The sequence below is a fragment of the Vespula vulgaris genome, chromosome 2 (assembly GCF_905475345.1).
Source record: "Vespula vulgaris chromosome 2, iyVesVulg1.1, whole genome shotgun sequence".
Taxonomy (NCBI): domain Eukaryota; kingdom Metazoa; phylum Arthropoda; class Insecta; order Hymenoptera; family Vespidae; genus Vespula; species Vespula vulgaris.
The window spans coordinates 13,275,178-13,295,802 of NC_066587.1; the positions used below are offsets into that span (position 1 = coordinate 13,275,178).

The 20,625-nt window shown below is 39.0% G+C and overlaps 1 protein-coding gene and 1 long non-coding RNA gene across 9 annotated transcripts in view; one reads left to right on the forward strand and one right to left on the reverse strand.

The window, feature by feature from the left end:
- LOC127062028 (peripheral plasma membrane protein CASK) overlaps positions 1-20,625 on the reverse strand; it is a 71,052-nt gene that overhangs the window by 40,359 nt on the left and 10,068 nt on the right. The gene's annotated exons all lie outside the window — the stretch shown is intronic.
- LOC127062054 (uncharacterized) lies at positions 11,978-12,914 on the forward strand. The gene is made up of 2 exons (XR_007781054.1): positions 11,978-12,125; positions 12,575-12,914. It is a non-coding gene; the product is annotated as an uncharacterized LOC127062054 (long non-coding RNA).

Below are 20,625 nucleotides of genomic sequence, written 5' to 3' on the forward strand. Positions count from 1 at the left end.
TCTGTAAAATTGATTTTCTACGACCTCCAAGTGTTCGCTAAAGTGGAGGCATCGGGTTAGCAAGAAACGAATTTATTCGTTCGAACGAGAAATTGAGAAAGAGAGAAAGAGAGAGAGAGAGAGAGAGAGAGAAAGAGAGAGAGAGAGAGAGAGAGAGAGAGAAAGAGAAATAAGAAGGAAAGTTTAAACTTCGTGGTAAAGACTGACTATCTATCAACATTGATCATCACCGTGATAATTACTTTCGTTATGCAAATCGTCTGTAATTTGCTCGCTAACGACCGCGAATCGAGTCACGAAAGGTGCCAAGTAATTTTACGACGATATTGCTCTTACTATACCGATGTTACAAATTTCTCCATCTATCTCTTTTCTTTACGTAATTACAAATGTCTTGGTTATATCCTCATTGGGAATAGTTTTAACACGTTACGATCCTTTTATGTTCCTAATGATTCTCGTGTCACCAAGGATTTACAAAATGTATTATGTATAAAAGTTTAGACACGTACTTTAATAGTTCTATTTCGTACGAATGTAGTTCAATCTCACATTCCATCTTTCTCTCTCTCTCTCTCTCTCACTCTCTCTCTGTTTGTCTCTCTCTTTTTCACTCATGTCACCGAGTAATGCAGCATTCGCCTACGGCTTTTGTTCTCACCGTAAATTCGCAAGGGTAGACGCTTCAACGCACAACGCAAACACATTATATGGCATATGTATGTACGTATATATATGCAGAATCCTTCGTTTGGATTTTAAATTCGCGACCTAGAATAATGATGAGATACGGTGATGCATTGAACGAACGGGAAGAAGAAGAATAAGAAAAAGAAAGAGAAACGAAAAGAACAAACTCTCTAAGAATTTGCGAGTGCCAAAGTACGAGAGAAAGAATGAAAAAGAGAGAAAGATAGAGAGACAGAGAGATGGAGAGAGAGAAAGGGAAATAGAGAAAAAGGAGAGATCTTGCTGTTTTTTACGTTCGTTTTGTTGCCCTGCTAATGAAAAAAAAAAAAAGAAAAAATCTAATAAACGAATTCACTAAGGTACTGAAATGAGAGGACCCAAAAGAAAAGAGCTGACTGTATTAAGGTTATTACGAACAGACAAAAACAGTGGACGATTATGTTTAAGATGATAATTAGCGAAACGCTACTACATTCTGTTGTCATAAAAATATTAACAGCGAAAATGAGGAACAAGGAGGATTCGTCAGAGACTCTGGTGAGGACTGTGGGACTATGTTTGTATAGATGAAAAAGTTCGTTGAAGAAGTTATACACGATGAAAGTAATGAATCCCATAGAAGGTGGATCAATCTCACCTAGTAACGTCGAGAATTGAGAACACGGCTTTGAGTAACCGCTTTTATTACTATCCTGGATAAAGTGTGGATCATATGAGACAAGTTTCAAGGGTCAAAATGCCGACGAAGAGTTGTGGCTCAGCATTATTACCTACACGATGAAAAATGATGTTACATTTCACGAGATGCGTTATATCGGTGTAAAAATAATAAAAATCCTCGGTTAAATTAAAACTCTTCTTTTAATTCGTCAGATCCTTATTATGTTCCGGAATTAAAAGAATTCATATTACAATAGCGTACTGACACGCAGTGTAATTTCGTCGTATTCGTTCGTAGCGTAGTATCTGGTATTTTAAGTAATATCGTTTGTGAATCTAGTTTTCGAAAAGTGAATTTAGTTTTCGAAAACAATTGTCGATGTACTGCGACGTAATTAATAACTTCGACAAAGCAATGAGTGAAACGGACGATAAACTATAACGAGCGTTATGGTGTTGACCTAATTAAAATGAAATCCCACATCTATGAGTAACTCAAATACAGGTATGTACGTCCGAGTCTGTGTATGGGTTTAAAAGAGGAAGCAAGGGAGAGAGAAACGAGTAGTCGCCATCTAGTTTCGACTTTCGCGAATTGTTCTCGGGCTCGTAAATAAGGTATAATGACTTCCTGACTTGTAAGAGCTCGAACTCGTTTGATAATAAACCAAGTTCTAAAGGAAATGACTTTTGAGAGTGATGTAACAACGTAGAAAATAGGATATCGACCGGGGGAAAATTATCTTGGCGAGTTCTTGTTCAATAGAGAGTACTTATCTCTTGAAAGAATCCACTTTATTCTTACGAAAGTTGTATAAGTAGTATTTGAGATAATTTTCGATGTTTCCTCAGACTGCGAGCGTAAAATGAACTCTTATGAACTTATTAAGGTTTCACGAAAGTGGTACCACCGATGAGTTGGGGAACGCGTCGTTGATAAGTCGAAAATGACATCGAGCTTTGCGAGTGGGTTGGTAATTAAGAGTATGACGTTCCTAAGGGAGAAGCAGGCTTCTCGGCTAATCTACGAATTCGACGTAGTTAGAGAGTCACGAAACGTATGACGAGTATTATCCGTACTATCTTCTACCCAAAGGTATCAAACCTGATGAGAACTTCATGAGAGGGAGAAATTGCGAGCTTGAAAGTTCTTGTCTTCGATTAAGCTTGTATAACCACATTCCAGTGCTACTTATCCTTTCCGATTAATTAGAACAGACGTTTAATATGTTACACAACGAGCTAACCGTCGGATTATGTAAGAAACGCAAACATTTTAGAGGATGTCACGATGAACGCATATCTTTGTCTCTTCCATCGAAAGAGGCTTTACATGAATATGAAATAAAGTTTAAACATTGACACACTCGACTAAGTTTTCTACAGGCACGAAACGAGCGTGTGTATATAGACGTATACGTGTAGCAATATGTATATATATGTGTGTGTGTGTATATATATAAGATAATGCCTACGTATAAATTTCCTAGCTCGTGTGGGCCGATAACTGCAAAGAAAACGACTTTACCTTCTCCACGTTGACGTTAGAGAACGTTAGATAGGTAAAGGGTCGGAGGCGATAGAAGGTGAGGAGTTCAAGAGATATGTCGGGTACGTGCTGTAAAAAGAAGGAATAAAGTCGAGACGTTTATTTTAACTTTCGATACGCGTCTATCCTCTTCGATTTGAGAATCATTGACTCGTAAGCGACAAGACAATTTTTAACGGGGATGGCGGGGTGTGGGTGGAGATAAAGATGGGGGAAGTAGAAGGAAAGGAAAAAGAGATCATATTTGCATAACATGAAGTTTAATTTAGGGGAAAATTTCGTCGACGAGCCAAGATCGAACATTTTTCGTTTCGGTATCGACGTGAAGGTGATGTCTCGTATGTGTGTTACAAAACGCACGTACAGTTCCCATGAGTTTAAGCTTATTTGCTCTTTCAGAGACACGACCCAGTTCCCTCATTCACTTCCGTTCGCTCGCATGTATCGCAAACCTGTCTTCTTCGTCTATTTATTTCTAGCTGACAAAGAGTTTGAACGTGCAAACGCGTTGTCTCTCTTGGGATCATATTTACAAATTTAGGAAAGGCATTTGGAATCACAACGACTTATACGTACGATGAAACGAATACGAAAGACTCTTGTTACGATTTTACGTCTGACAGAAGTATCTAAGAGAACCGTCAGCTGTATCGTTTGTTTGTTTGCACGTGAGATATTCAACTAAAGTGTCGAGTACTAACCTCGACGAATAAGAAAAAGAAAAAGAGATAGATCGGAACGACGGCAAAGAAAAGATGCATATTCTTATAAAATTTTAACGTGGTCATTATAAGTTCTATATCGATTTACTCGGAGGTAATATACCGAAGCAAAATCAATGCTCGTTATATATTTACTTTACCTCAAAAGGGATTAGAGCATTAAAGCCAAAGACTTTTTCTTTCTCCCTTCTTGCCCAACCGATTCTATAGTTTTAAGTTTACTCCTTTCGTACAAAGGAACTCGCGAAACGATAAACTAGAGCTATCTGGATTTCATGGGTAATAGAAGTGCTGGCAAACGTGAAAGTACTTCGTACTTCGCGTAGAGATCGATAAGAGTTATGGCGCTATCGACTGTTCTCTTTCGTTTCTCCTACTATCCCCACTTTTCTGGCTATTTCTTTCTCTCTCTCTTTCTCTCTCTTTGTCTTTTTTGTTTGCTAGCAGAACACTCGACAACCGTTCTATCCACGTCCACCGCGAACATTTCTACTGCACACTTATTGTCCTTTTACGAGTGTACTCTCTTCGAATTCTCTAAAAAAGCAAAGCATTCTCACAAATCGATTTCATTGGAGAGGAACGTTCTCGATGCTCGATGAATACCAGCGATATTTTAGTTGTGGAACAAGTGTCACGTAAACATTCCGGTAACATTAGGAAAATAACAATATCTCGGACGAACACGTCAAACGTATCTGCTCGTAAGCGATTCCTTTGATATCGATTTATAGATAGATTTATTCGTTCGAAGCAGTGTGTAATAAAAATTTGTTACGGAGGTGTTCCCTTCAGAATCGAATTTTAAATCGTTAAAAGATCTATTTACTTCCTGTCTCTTCTACGTGTTGAATCTTACGACGAAATTTTTCCACGTCCTTGAACTTTCCTTTATAAGGAAGATTCACTCATCTATCGATCGAGTATTACATCAATGCACCGTTAATCCTCTTATATGGTCAGCTTCATGGCTATGCATCGATAGAATTCATCCTAAGTGAAGCTACTTGATTTCGTGCTTTCTCACGTATCTCACGCACGAGATGAGAAATATTTCCTCTGGACAATTCGAATTCGCTCGATTTTATCGAACAACTCGACGATTTTGATCCTATCATTTGCCGGTGATTTCATGATTTGATTTAACTCTAGTCTTCACATACAAAAGCGCCGAATAGGAAAAGAATTCTAACAATCGTGACTCATCAAAGGATTTCCACTAAATTCAGTGTCCCAGTTTCCTATACGATTTCCATTCGATCGGATGAGCGTTCGACCGGCAAAAGATTCTGACGAACGGCTCTAAATATATCTATCTATTATTTCCTCTAATCTCTGACCCATCGAGAACGAAAAGTTTAACAGAATGGAATATAAAAAAAAAGGATAAAAGAGAAACAGACAACGAAAGAGAGAGAGAGAGAGAGAGAGAGAGAGAGAGAAGTCAATGATATTTGATTTTTCAATCGAAAAGTCGTGGCTCTCTGATTGCTGAATCACTAGCGACAGTGATACAAGGTCGATGACAGGTCAAGCTTAGAGATAGATCAGTGAATTGAATCACCTTTATCGGAGTAAGCACGGATACGGCTTACGGCGCGCTAGATTGGATATCTCTCTTCCAAACGCGATTCGATCGTATATGGCTATATATGGGCGCGAAGAGCTACACGACTGCTCTCATTGTCGTGCCACATTTCCACGTCGTTGTCGCGAATCAGCTTTCGGCTTAGTTGCTTCCGATGAGATACGAATATTCTCGTGCAATTGGTCGATTCATAAGAGTGAGTTAGGGAAAGTGATAAACAGATCATTGCAATATCATCGACGAGAATTCTCGAAATCTCTCGTTTCTTTCTCTTTTCCTCTCTCTCTTCTTATGTTATTTCTATCTCATTTTTTCTCGTCTCTCATCGAGAAAGCATGCCGACTTCCGCGGTTAGAAAGAGTGAAGCTTCGATACGCGCAAATGAACGCATTGTGCTTTCGACTTGGCTGAAAGGAAAACGCCGAGATTGTATGTCCTCTTTCCAAGGAGCGACAAGAAGAGAGAGGGAGAGAGAGGAAGAGAGCATGCCACTCCAACCATCCGTCGCATTTTTTGGATATCTTGCCAAAGAACGTTCATTCTCGATTCATCGGAGCTTTTCATTGCACTCACGTGCGCCGTCTTGTTCCTCTTTCACATCCTACAGGAACATTTTTTTTCGCTTACTTGAAAGAAGCAGCGCCAAGAGGATGCAAGAAGATCTGAAGAAAATTTCAAGACTTTCTCTCTCTCTCTCTCTCTCTTCTATCCTTTTCCTCTCCATTCCTCCATTCGTTTTTTCCCCCCATAGAAAAAGAGGAAACGGATCGTGATAGGTATGACGACGAACGAATGCAATGTTATTAGGCGATCGATCGTACGGCGATGCGAGTAAATCCAAACGTGCCTAGAATATGCGCGTTCGTGGTGCTTATCACGCGCGAGTGAAGCTTTCCAAAACAGGCACGATTCGTATTATTTGCGAGTAACGGTGCGGCCAAATGCACGCATTGTTTTTAAATCGGGAATATCATAGGATAGGAATATGTTAGGTAGGTAGGTAGGTAGATAGATAGGTAGATAGATAGATAGGTATGTAGGTAGACAGACAGATAGGTAGAGAAGTACGAGTTCGAAGAGGGACTTCGAGTTCACAACCGCAAATTAAATCCTTTAGAAAAGCGTCAAATTCGATAGAACGAAATTTATCGGGCATGACCTTGCCATGAAATCCGATAGGGTATAAGTATTTAAAGGGTTAAGTATGTATTTCCGGTATTTGCTCAACTATTTATTCTTCTTGGTTCTATTCTTTTTTTTTTCATTTTTGTTTTTGCTTCTGACAGATCGCGAACATTGAAATAATTCAGAGACCGTTCGTAAGGTATCGCAGATACCTTTCCATATCTTTTTCTTTTTCTTTTTTACAATATCCCGGCGTTATTGTTACTCTTATACGTTGTTCCTCGCAATCGGAAGCCAACGGAGAAAGGGATGTGTCAGCTCGTAAGGAAAGACAAAAGGATCGGTGGAGGATGGCGCGAGCATCGGTTCGAAGCCGACCATAGAAATCTGACGACTCTCTATCGAAGAAAAGAGAGAACGAAGAGAGAAAGAGAGAAAGAGAGAGAAAGAAAAAGAGAAAGAGAGAGAGAGAGAGAGAGAGAGAGAGGACGATTTTTCTACCCTTCCTTCTATATCTTTCTCTATCTTTCCCTCTTTTACGCTTTACCTATCCCGTCGTTCTCAGACTTTTTCTCTCGTCCTAGGACGAGCTTGCACACGAAAGAAAGAATAAAGAGAGAAATAAAAAGAAAGAGAGAGAGAGAGAGGGAGAGAGAGAGAGAGAGAGAGATTCTCGAAACGAGATATCGCCTGAAGCTGCTACGTTGCAGTTAAATGGAGAGGGACAGATTATCATGAGAAAAAAGACTGTCTTTGCTCGATGATAGCTGAGTAGGAGTTGCTAACGCATAGAGCGTTCGATGACCGGCAAAAGAGAAAGAGAGAGAGAGAGAGAGAGAGAGAGAAAAGTGACTATTCCGAAAACCGTAGTAACACGCGGTTTGAGATAAACGTGAGATAATGTAGAAAGTTGTAAGCCTGAGGCTAGCTGGATATCCGTTGGATAGTGCCTACTAACAGCGAAAGAGGATAGTCTAGGCGTGGCTAGGAGTACGTTCGCTACAATACCACGTATCGCGAACAAATCCTTCGCCCTGGAGGCATCCAACGTCGCGGTATAAAAATCCAATCTCACAGCAGTCCAAGAAGATGGAGGAAATTTAAAGAGAAGAATATTCTCTCTCTCTTTCTTTCTTTCTCTGTCTTTTCTTTCTTTCACGACAGAGACAAGGACAAGGGATGGATTTGGCAGATGTTTTCTCGCGTGTGGCATTGCCACTGACACGGAATCGGTTCAAGCAGGACATGCGTGTAATTCGAAAGAAAGGGAGAGAAAAAAAAAAGAGAGGGAGAGAGATGCTAAGTTAGGAATATCAAGAATCTTAACTTGAAATCTCGAATAAGATGTCAGTTTGACGAAGATCAACGACGTTTTCTTTTTTTTTTCTTTTTTTCATTGTCGAAAGTAAGCAGTAAAATCTGTGTGCTCTGTCTATTTCTACTTTACTTCTTCGAATACTACGATATGAGAGAGAGATCTCTCTTTCTCTATCACTCGCAAACGTTTTTCCTTTATCTATCCGCTCCTCTATCTCGCCATTCTCTGTTCGTTCGGAGCTCGAGATATGCGCCTGCAGACAGTATACGAGAGTTGGCTAGCATCCAAGCAACTCCTACCGATTGGCTCTACCGGCTTGGCCGTACTGCAGTTCGAGCTTCTCTGGAATGTTGGCCCGCATCCCTCCGACACCGACATCGAACCTATCCTCCTCGTCTCTTTGCATCGCGCTCCCCGTCTTCCATCAGCGATTAATTGCTCTCGTATAAATTCGTAGAATCGTCGGCATGGCCTCTACCAAGCTCACGACTTATTGAGATAGTTTACGGAACACAGGAGCTTCGATTTCGAAACAATCGAATCATATCATATTAGTTTCTTCTATAAGTTAATTAGTTAATTGGTTGGATCCGTGACAAATAAAAAATTATTGATGGTAGATACGATGCACAAATATTGGTCATCTATTTTTTGCAAACTTCGTTCGATTATAATAGGTGCATTTTACTGACTTTGTTTATTTCCCCAATTATTGATTAATTATTATATCCAATGTTCAAGAACATCCTGTGTTTATTCGACATCTTGGATTTTCACCTAGATTCGCGTTTAAAAGGAAAAATAAGAAAGATTTGCGACAAGAAGAAGAAGAAGTGAGATAACGATAGTGAATCAGCTGTTCCGGCGAAGATTGAACCACGTTAAACAGGTCGCGGCACGGGTAATGGGATTGTCGCCATTCTTTGAGAGATCGTTCGGTGTAATGAAGTGGCTGATGAAAAGATCGTAGGAGAGAAGGTTTGCCCTCCTTGTGGAATTGTCGGTTAATGAGACTGCAACGGTGACAGGTATGCTTTTCAACGAGTCGTCTGTCTGGTCGTGCGACAAGCTCGTCTACGATGACGCATCGTTAACAGAAGACAAATCGTTACTTAATGACGTTCTCCATACTTTATGTGTGGACGTTGTGGACATCTCGTCGAGAGATCGTTTAAACTTGAGATTATTTCAGACGCGGATAATTCCATACATTATCCTCGAGATCTTCTACGATGGAAATAACAAATAAAAATAAGAAATATTCGAAAGAAGGAAAGGTCTTTCTCTCTTGTGAATTTTCTTTCATATTCTTCGTGTATTTTTAGAATACGTAAGAAACTCCTTGAAAATTAGTATTCATGGTAAGGTAAGTAAGTAGTTTTCGTTATCAATCAGAGGACTCCTTCAGCTTACGAGGATAGGAATTGAAAAAAGATTGGTTCAAGAATACTGAGAGGATTTTAATGAAACCTTAATGGAAATACTGGTGGCGCCTGTAAAGTGGGTCGTTATGGGTGCGATGCAAGTTGTCAAAGTGTAACTACGGTTTCTACAACTAGGTAATCGACCGAATGACGAAAGCCACGTGCAAACAGAGAAGGCGCGTTTGTTAATAGACCCTGCATTCAAGAGTACTCGGTATTTGTCAACCAGCATTTCCTCGAGATCCTTAGGATTTCGAGACTGTTCGAACTAACCACCCTACTCGTCGCAAATATAAAGCAAAGGCACAATATTAAAACGCTTTGTCGATGAATTAATATCGTTATTGTGCTAACTACTTCGGGATACGCGAAGTGTAACAAATAGAAAAGAAGAAAAGATTACAGAACTCTGAAAAGCTTACAATATTTTTAATTTAAGTTTAAGTAAAACTCGTAAAAGATCTATCATTGTTTGATCTCTGTTGATTAAACATCTTTTTAATTTAATAACTACGTGTTTCTTAAGTTTTGTACAATTTTTTTAACAACTTATACATACATATATATATATATATATAACACTTAATCTGACTAACTTGTTTCGTTGAACATTCAAAACGTGTCGTCGAAGCAAAAATTAAAAAAAAGAAAAAAAGAAAAAGGAAAAGGGGAAATTAAATTTCTCGTCTTATCTCGCGAGAGGAAAATGAAGAAAAAAAAAAAAGAAAGTTTGAGGAAGGAAGAAGAAAGTAGCGCGATAATTTCTCCGCTCGTCAAAATATCGTTTATAACGCTAAAAGATGTTTGAAGATTGGTCTAAGGTCCAAGGTAAAGTTTTACGTTTATTTACTCGAGATGGTAGAACGGCGTAGGGTCTTTCCCATATAAAACTCTAGTCTCTTTTGAAATCACCGCACGAGTTTACGAAGGACTTTCCCTAAGTCCTCCCGCGCGTGCACGTTCGGACGAGGAATTCCGCATTGCGGACTATCGAGACCGAATTCGCACATCGGCCATATACTGGGTGATGCACCCACTAGGATCACTCCCCTCCCTTTTCTCCCCTCTCCCTTTCTTTTACCCTCTAGTTGTGATTAATTTTTTGCATTGTATACTTTTAAAAGAATTTTATCAAACAATGCGTTCATACATACGTGTTGCAGCTTTTACGGGCGGAAATGGACTTATAAATACATACATATTTATATATATATATATAAATACATAATATATATATATATATATATATATATATATATATATATGTGAAGGTAAGGGAAAGAAAACGCGAGATAAACTTATCGTTCGATTTTCCTCTCTGGAGCAATAGAGAATATTTTCTCGAGATCTCTACGGATAAAAATTTCAACTCGGAGTCGACGAATTTTTCTCGGGCACGTATTTTGCGGGATCGGCAAAACAACTCGTTTCAAAATTTGTACCATCTATATTTTTACGAAGTTGCCGAAGAAACAGAAAGAGTCTGACCATTTCGTTGAACTCCATCGAGGTCGGTGAAGAAAAACGATCGGCTCTTCGAAGAATGAGAGAAACGTATGGTCCAACAAAAGATAATCGTAAAAGATGTTGGAGGATGTTGTAGAACGGAGTCCTTCGGGACACTCGAAGGACTTACCACAATCTTTGTCCATGACACGAAGAACCAACGCAACTACTCATCGTCTTTGTTCTATATTTTATCCTTGTTATTTGTCAGATGTCCTTTTCTGTGCTCGGAGTATAACGGATATCTTATACCTCGTATCGTCTATATCGAAGAAGAAATTTGATCTATGGACATTGTGCAACGAGATGGAGAAAGGAAAGTAGTAGCACAGTGGAAACTGGAGAAAGAAAAGAGTAGAGAGAGAGAGAGAGAGAGAGAGAAACAGAGTAGAGAAGCATACAAAGAGATAGAAGAGAAGAAAACTCGCTCTCTTACCAGCATCAGCTGGTTCTGCAAATAGTACATTTTACGACTTAACGAGGGCCGAGCCCGTATAATCTTTTTTCCTTCTAATTTTCTCATCTTCCTTTTTTTCACTTTCTTATTTTACTTTCGTTTGACTTTTTCGGAAGACTCTCGGCTATAAGAAAAGCACACAATCTAAATCGTATCAGAGAACTCGGCGGCCTTTAATTAATATCATCCTTGCTCGATTTCTCGAGAAAAAGAATTGAGGAGAATGTCGACGTTTTTATCATCCTTTCTTGTTCAACAAGATTTGATCTCGATCGATTCATTAATCAAACTTGTTATAAATCACACTAAAGTCCGAGAAGATTATCAATTTGTTATTCGTCTTGAATCAATTAGATTTCGAAGGAAAAAGACAAGAAAAAAGAAAAAAAAAAAAGGGAAAAGAATGAAAAAGAAAAAGAGAACGAACGTGTTCGATTTATTCTGGACGACTAACAAACTAGTCTGCCGAATGAAATCTTCCTTGCATATTTTTTGAGAATTCCATTTGAAATATTTCAAGAATAAAAAGAATATCGTAAAAAGAAAAAAAAAAAGAAAAAATAGTAGACCACTTAGAAGGGATTTGCTGAACGGAAAAATTCGGAGGACGTAGTCGAACTGTCACGACAACATGACGACCATCAGACTAGGTTGGAAAGTTTGCGAGAGCTCAGGTGGCCAACTTTAATTCAATTTATCGGTGAAAATACCAACGACGAAGTTTCATGGTAAATTTGTCCTCATATTGCTCGTGCTCTCTTCTCTCTCTCTCTCTCTCTCTCTGTTTAACTCTTTTTCTCTCTATCTTATTTTTTTTCCTGTTGCAGCTTTTACTCGGCTTTATACATTGACTCTATGAAAAACAAGTACAATAAGCGAATTGACGCCACCGAAGAGATATTATATTCATAGCCGATTAATACTTCGGTCGGAGAAGTTTCTTGATAAGGGCATATCATCTCGCAATCGATGCCATCCCTTCTTCTTCGTTTACCCTTCAAAAAGGGTAATTCGTGTAATGTTCTGAGAAAAGAAAAATGATTGGAGGGAGGAAAAAAGAAAAAGAAAGTTCTTCGTTCTGTTAAAGTACGTCTCGTTTGCTCGAAGAATACGATTCTTGGTAAAGCTTTGCCATTCTCTCAGACGAGAAGGAAAGTAGTGATCGATAAGAAAAATCGCTGACTCGTACTACTGCGATGCGATTGGAATTAAAAACGGGAGAAGTAAATCGCACTATATCTTATCTTCTTCGTGCTTCATAAATCAAGCTTCGTTTCTAGTTTTTTTCTTTTCTTCTGTTTTCTCTTGCTACTGAATAAAATATATATATTGAATATATAATAAATATATAATATATATATATGTATTTAAAGATATATGTATATGTATATTAATCTAAATATATGTATGTATGTATGTGTATATATATATATATATTTAAAGAAAAGATATACCACGAGTAAGATAAGCAATCCACTTCGATTCGATTAAAAGGTAAGCGCATCCCTAAAATTAATCTTTGTATTATGTCCAAGAGTGCTGGTTGCCGTATTTGGAACGGGAAATTGCAACGGAATCGGTTAGAAAGGCTTACTATTTTGAACATGGCCCTCGAAGTGGAAGATGAAAAGCTTGAAGGAAGATGCGGTCGGCGCTTGTGCAGCAACCAAAACGTTACACGAAGAGAACCTGGGAGAAGCGTGGGTAGATATCGCCAAGGAAACGAAGGAGAGAGAGAAAGAGAGAGAAAGAGAGAGAGAGAGAGAGAGAGGCAGAGAGGAGGCAAGAGATGTGGAGCGTGGTAAACTAGAAGGGTCAGGTGACACGAGTGAGCCCGGATGGAAGTAGATAGAGAAACGGGAAAAAAGAGAAAGAGGGACTGACTACTGAGAAAAGATATCTCTTTTTTACGATTCCCTTATCCGAAGAGGCCGCGTTTATTTTGTTACGAAGTGGATAACTTTCCTCCACGGGTCGCTTTCTGAATTTATTACACCTTCTCTTTTTCGACGTATCACGACCCTTAACGCTACTTTGTCTCTTCTTTTCTCACTCCTTTCTCTTGTCAACTATAAAACAGTCTATTGTTCTCGATCTTGGCAATATCGAATTCTTTTTTCTTTTTTTTATTTTTTCAGAAAGAAACTAATCATTTTATGTAATATATATGTACGTTGACTCATCTATGATTCATCGTAACGACGCTAGAATTATATGGTATATCGTCGATAGATAGATCTATGGATATTTTTGAATACGCAGTGAGAGTGTATTCAAAAGTTTTAATGTAACTCAGTTGTAAAGAAAATTGAATACATTATCCAGACGAGATAAAATAGAATACATATTAATCGTTTGAAGACGAATCGCACCGTAGACGGTCCATGAGATAAAATGAATGGGAAGATCTCTTCTTCTTACTTGGTACATTTTATCATTCACCTTCTACAATCGCATCTGTTTGAGAACGACTGCAGCTCTCACAGACGGATAAACAACTATCCATTTTCTCGGCACACATTAATTACGCTTGTGGAGGGCTTGAGACTGCCTGTCACAGAGAAAGAGAAAGATAGAGAGAGAGAGAGAGAGAGAGAGAGAGAGAGAGAGAGAGAGAGAGAGAGAGAGAGAGAGAGAGAATTTCTAATTACGCGGTGCGACTATCAACGAGATACCGTTACTACTAAAGAAAGAATGTAACGCTTGACGCTTTCGTTCTCATCATCCTTTAGAATCTATCTTTTCACATTTCGACAGCCCTATCCGTTCTCTTGATATTCTCATTAGACAGTTCGTTTCGTTTGCGCGTTACAAAGAATAAAATTATTTTATGAGAATAATAACTTTACAAATATCATTTCGAGTTCGTATTAGTTTTAACGGTTATCGCTAAAATCTGAGTTCGAATGATAAAAACGAGTGTCCAGTGTGAAATTAATCGTTGGGCATAACGATATACTGCCACGGTTATCTCACTTTCCATATAAAATGTATATCGTATATATCTTTACCGCGAACGAGTCCAACGGACTCGCATTCTATTTAATGTACGTGATATTAGCGTGCGACTGCCATTGTAACCACGTTACCGCGTTCGACGTGCTATAATGAATTAAATCGTTTCGTATTCGAGCCGCACGTAGGTAGGACACGTAGGTACATAGAAGGGGGACCTTCGTGCATGGCCACAATGCATTCGGTGGTTTAACCGATAGCCCGATCATCTGCAAACAATGTTACATTGACCGCAAGTTTCGTCGAATATAGCGAAAGGATCTCGTAACAGATATCGACCGTGGTCCTGTACCAAAGTGCTCTAATACCAAATGTATCTAAGAAATCGTTAAAGCGTAACGATTCGACCTTACGAAAAAAGTTTTGACGAACTCTCGTAAAGGATTCGATAGATACGGATACTTCGAGGATTACGACGAAGTAGCAATCGCAATGAAACGTTTCGGAATTATATTCGAATTCGATTTCGACGGAAAATAAATCGAAAGCCAGGGAATCTCGTCTAAAAGCAGCTATTTAATTCGAAAACAGTGTTCGAATTAAGTCTAGTCACTTGAACTCGTCGGTACGTTGTTTATTCAGGGGCCTGATCGAGCGAAGGTCAGATCTCTGCTCTGCTGGCTTTACTCAGTCGACCGTTAGCGATTCCAGCAATTCAATTTTCCATAGGATGGCATTAGGGAATGCGGTGACCGAATACCTGGCTGACCGTTAGAAACAGAGAGAGAGAGAGAGAGAACGAGAGAGAATGAGTGAATGAGTGAGATAGAGAACGCGGCTTGTCGGTGGTCACCATGGGACACTAGTTACGCTTTATTCGTTGAATTCTCCAACCACGTGTTGTTACGTATTTCGGTTCGATATAATAAATTATGTTAATCAATGACTTACTCAGTAAATTACGATATTATATTCTTTCGTCTTTATCGTGATCGAGGTTCATTAATTTTACACCGATACGATATATCGTATAATATCGATGATAAAAGGCGTTATTCGCAAGCAGAATATTTTATAACTTATTTCCACGACGCATTTCCAGTCGATCGCTCCTACCGTCCCCGTGCATCCTTCGACCCTACGAACGCCCAACTTTTTCCGATAAAAAATTTCTCCGCTTCGTAGAAAAGTTGCCGTGACACTAGATTCATGAATATTCACAGGGAACGTGTCATTCTGATGTAACGCGTTCCATCACGTCCATCGAAGAGGAATGCATAAATTTGTTGAATTTTAATACAAAAGGTGGGACGAACCGGGAATAGAAACAAATATCGTGGTTGATACAATAGAAATCCGTTTCCAAACGATATTAATACCACGACCCTATTGGATTATCCTTCAGCTTTCTAAACGGATCCTATTTCCATTTTGTTTTTCCTTCGTTGGCTCCTTTTTCGGTCGATGAACGGATTAAAGAATTTTGGGAGAAGGAGAACGGATATAGGAGATTATTTTCCACGTTTCTCGTGCACCCTCGTTGCAGATAAAATAAAACGTTGCATCCCTTCGTGCTTCGTTCGCCACCCTCTCTTTTTCTCTCTTTCTCTTTCTTTCTCTCTCTCTCTCTCTCTCTCTCTCTCTCTCTCTCTCTCTCTCTCTCTCTCTCTTTCTCTCTTTCACTAAACCAAGAGATTATAAAGACATACATGTTGGTGCACAGCCAGGGTTTAAGCTCCCACAATACGTACACGAGGGAATCCCCTTTGACTCGTCTCTCTCTCTTTCTCCCTCTCTCTCTTACTCTCTACCATTCTCTTCCACTCAACACACAAACTATCGTCTTCCGTTGTTTTTCCCTTCAACGTGACTCGCACTATCTTCTCCAGAATCTTCTTCCTTCCGTAAGTTCACACGGTAGCTTACCTTACACGTGTACTTACGTAGAAACGTAGGTACTCCTCAAATCTTAAGCTCTTGTTAAGCTACCGTAAAATTCTTCGATCGAATTCACCATCGAGAAAGAAGGTAACGTTAGTGTCTTTTTTCTTGGCCTACTTTTCAATTTTCTCTAACCTTTCTTATCGATAATTTATCTTGAATATAACTCGATAAGGTCGCACGAAGATAACGACATTTAAGATATTACAAAAGAATAAAGAAAACTCAAGGTGGTAGATAGACAGAGATACATACGTACATATATATATATATAGAAGGAATGTCTATCTTCTACGCATTTTCAAGCGACGAAGCTCAACTTTTCGCTAGATGTTCGCCAATTTCATCGCGCTAGTATGTCCTTTATCATCGTCGAAGCGGGATTAAGTAGTACCACTAACCGTGCTACGCTAGATGATTTGGGTCGAGAGTAAAGGAGTACCGTCAGTAGGTACGTGAATATATGCGTTTCGACATTAATACCAACTCGAAAACGAATTTTCCTGCTACGCAAAATCCGGATAAGGACCAATCTGCGTCGGTTAACTTCTCGAAGCTTTCAAGCTCTCAAGATGTCGTCTTTCTTCGTGACGTAAAATGTCTTCACTTTTCTCTCTCACTCTCTCTCACTCACTCTCTCTCTCTTTCTCCATCTATTTCTCTTCTCTTCCTTTAATACAAAAATACATTGGCCAATTTTTCATAACTGCGAGTTTTAAATTTCTCAATACTTCGAATTAATATTCAAGTAACAACGTTTCGAGTGTCTTCCAGTAAGTTTCGTTGGACATCATTAATCCCATTTCAAGGAAAAAATTAGGGAACGAATGTTTGAAAGATGATCTCCAGGAAGAAATTTGATATCGAATATGGAAAAGTATCATCATTTTATATATATATATAGGTTCGAATATAAATAGGGAAATATGAGACAAAAAGAGAGAAAGGGGAAGAGAGAGAGAAAGAGGGGTTGATAATTTAGGGTAGCAAAGGACGTTCAGAGCGAAACCATGGCAACGACGCCATAGCTGCTTTTACCGCTTTTAATTGGGAGTCTTCTACATGAAATTAGTACATGCGCTTCCTCAGGATCCGAGCGTCGAACGGATGCAACGGTAACAAGCAAGCGACGTTCTTCTCTTCCCCTATTCCAGTCTCTCTCTCCCTCTCTCTCCCTCACCCTCTTTCTATCTTCAGAAAGATAATTGACGTGCAACGTAATTGAATTGTTTTTTTCAGTCGAGATTTCTCGGTAACTAATTATCCTCTATCATTTGAAAGCTTCTGTCAACGTGAACGATCGCACACTATTTAATCATACGAACGAACGAACGAACGAACGAACGAATGAACGAATGAACGAATGAACGAACGAATGAACGGACATGCATGCGTATTTCTTTTGATTTTTTTTTCCTCAAAAGCCTTTCACAAAGATGATCATCGCATGTGCCTAGAAAAGGCCGACGTACGTCCTCATAGAAGGAAACGCAATTAAAATCAAAGTCGTCGCTCCGTTAAATTCTAGACTTTGTTACTTTTATCCTTTCCCACTGACAGAATTTCAGAGATGGGACAATTTCATACGAACTCCCGACATTTTTCGAATTTCAATTATATTGTGAAAGGACAGCTTTTATTAATACAAAAACTTACGTGTCTATTATGTGTATTAATATATCAACGAGTCAATCGCAGTCACAGAATACGTGACGTCAAATTGGGATTGCATTGAAATTGCAAAATTCCTATCGGACGTTTAAGCCTCTTGAGCTTCCGTGTTATTAACCTGCTAGTATTGAACTTCCGGCTTCATTAACATCACTATTAATACGACGAGTTATCGTACTGCGATAGATTCACCTAGTTGTATGTGACAAAGAGAGACAGAGACAGAGACAGAGACAAAGAGAGAGAGAGAGAGAGAGAGAGAGAGAGAGAGAGAAAGAGAGAGGGAAAACGTGCTTGCAGTATATAGCACTCTAGTGTACCTTAACGCGCACTGTTCATGAATACATTTGGTCTAGCGTGGCGTAATGAAGGCCGGTGGTCGCATAAATAACAGAAATGCATCCTCGAAATAGCAAGCACAGTCCAAATCTACGAAACAACGCTACTAGTCACGTGATTCCTGCGAATGAAACGACGACGACGTTTTACTTCTCTTTTCTGCCGTCCCTCTCGTACGATGGAACACCTCTCTGTCTCTGTATTACCGCGCTCTCGCGAACGCAGCTGCACCATTTCGACGTTCAAAATTGCGTACGATCGTTCCCGAAATTACGTTGGCTCGTTCCCCACAATTTACGACTCGCTTTGGGTTCGAACGTTTAAGGGGTTGAGTCGTTTGCTTTCGTCCTTTTTCTTTTCTTTCTTTTATCTTGCTTTTTTATTAATCCGTAGCTCGAACGAATCGAAATTTATGTGACTCGATAGAAAATGCTGGAAACGATAACGACGCATCCCATGTCGCGTGATTATATTTTTAATATAAATTCTTTTTTTAGATTTTTCATCAGAAATTATTATTATTATTATTATTATTATTATTATTATTATCATTATTATTATTATTGCTCGCAATAAAAGATTTTACCTAGCTCGATCTTTTCTTTCACTTTTTTCACCAAAACGTTTACCGAAACGAATTTATACATTTTATATAAAAGTGAACGAAATAATAAAAATAGGAGTAAAAAGAAAAATAAAAAGAAAAATAAAAAAGGGACGAGTAAAGACTCGCTCATTCGTGAAGAGCCATGGCAACCTGGACATTAGCCGCAACAGCTGCAACCATGCCGACAAACTGATGGTACTAATTTGGCTTCTCGGTTTGGGTTTCTGGTAACACAAAACGTTACCGATAAAACCTATTACTGATCAGAACTGTGACCTGGATTCGCTGATGACTCAAATTTCGAAATAATATCATGGACAAGGGTACGGCTCGTTACACCCGTAAAAGTTCTTTAAAGGTCGGATGAACGAAAACGAGAGAGATGGAGATAGAGAGGAGAAGAAGAAGAATTTTACATTATGTTTTGCAGCGCACATCTCGCGCGCAGGAAAGAGAAAAAGAGAGAGAAAGAAAGAAAGAGAGAGAGAGAGAGAGAGAGAGGGAGGAAGAGAAGGGCTCTTGGAATTCCAAGCGTATTTGTGTCGACGGTAGTATTGAGTAGCGCCAATCGAGCGTAAAAAGCAAAAGGCGCCATTTAGGCGACGGTCCTGACTGCTTCGAATAATTTTACAAATACTTTCCATTCTCGAAAAAAATTTGACAACTGTTCGAAACTGATTTCCGAAAGATTATGAATCCTAACTTTAACAGGGTCCTATTACAATACGAAAACTTTTATATTGGATATCGAAGAAAGATAAAGAAAAAAGAGATAGAAAGAAAGAAAGAGAGAGAGAAAGGGAGATGGGGGAGAATATACAGTTTGTTTCTCAAAAACATCGAATCGAATCAGAATCAACAGAAATACGGGGTCAACAGGATAAATAAATATAATCCTAGTTGAAATTGAAATAAAGGAAATATGGGATCTTTTCGATTGGCTTGCTACTACACTATTACTACTGGTACTATCACTAACATGTTTGCTAGTTTGGAAGAAACGAGTGTATACACAAGTACACGTAGATTACTTTTTTTTCTCTGCAAAGAATTCTGAATGGCGAACGAACGAACGAACGAAAGCAAGTAGGAAAAGCAACGCGATCCGGAGCCCTTTCACGTTATTAATTTCCAGTAACATCGGCTCGTCAACGAGAGCGATAACCCTTTCCCAACAACCGTCTGCCGCTGTTAACGATTTTCTGTCAATGAAAGCCACTCTCGAACAGTTTCGGTGATGCTGTCACGGAAAACATCGACGTAGAGGTACTATAATGCTACCTAGCCTAATTTCTCTCGGTACTTACACTTTTTCCTAAAAAACAAAAGTCAACGAAATTGTTTCTTTTATTTGTTTTTGAATGAATAATTCAATTTTTGCATTCAACTAAACGTTAAAAATTAAACGTTAAAATAATAATACTTCTAATGACAATACAACAAGAATATGATGATAACAATAATAATATTACTCGGGTTGCAAAAATTTTCCTTTTATTAAACCGCGGTCGCGTGGGTGCACTTTGTATGCATCTCATCTTCGGTACCGAGCCGCGAAACAAGTATATGCATGCGCTCGTTCTAATTGCTACCCGTCCCTCAGAGACTCGTACAAAGACACAACAATGATATTTCGATGTACGCGTGATGCATATACCAAAGTTAACTATGTATTATCTTGATGTAGATATAGAATGAAGGACATAGAAGAGACCGTGGTACTTGGACATCCTGCAGGCTTTCCCTGATCTTCTCGATCCTCGTTAATCTGCCACATTTTAATTAACGGCTAGCATCTCTCGGTCGTCTCTGTCCAGCGCGTTTTGAATTAATGCCGAACGGTTCCACTTTGAAAGCGGTATCCTCAAATTTATGGCAGACGGCATAATTCCCAAGGTAGTAGGTACTGGTAGCACGTGCTATATCTGAGCATCGTTGCTTCTAAACGTTGCACCGATTAGACGTGAAACGGATCTAAAATGGACATAGCTACTTCCAGGCTTAATGTCGTCCGATAAATAGCAGAGACGTGCTAGGTAAAAAGGGCCTCGGAAAAGCTCCTCTTGTATCTTA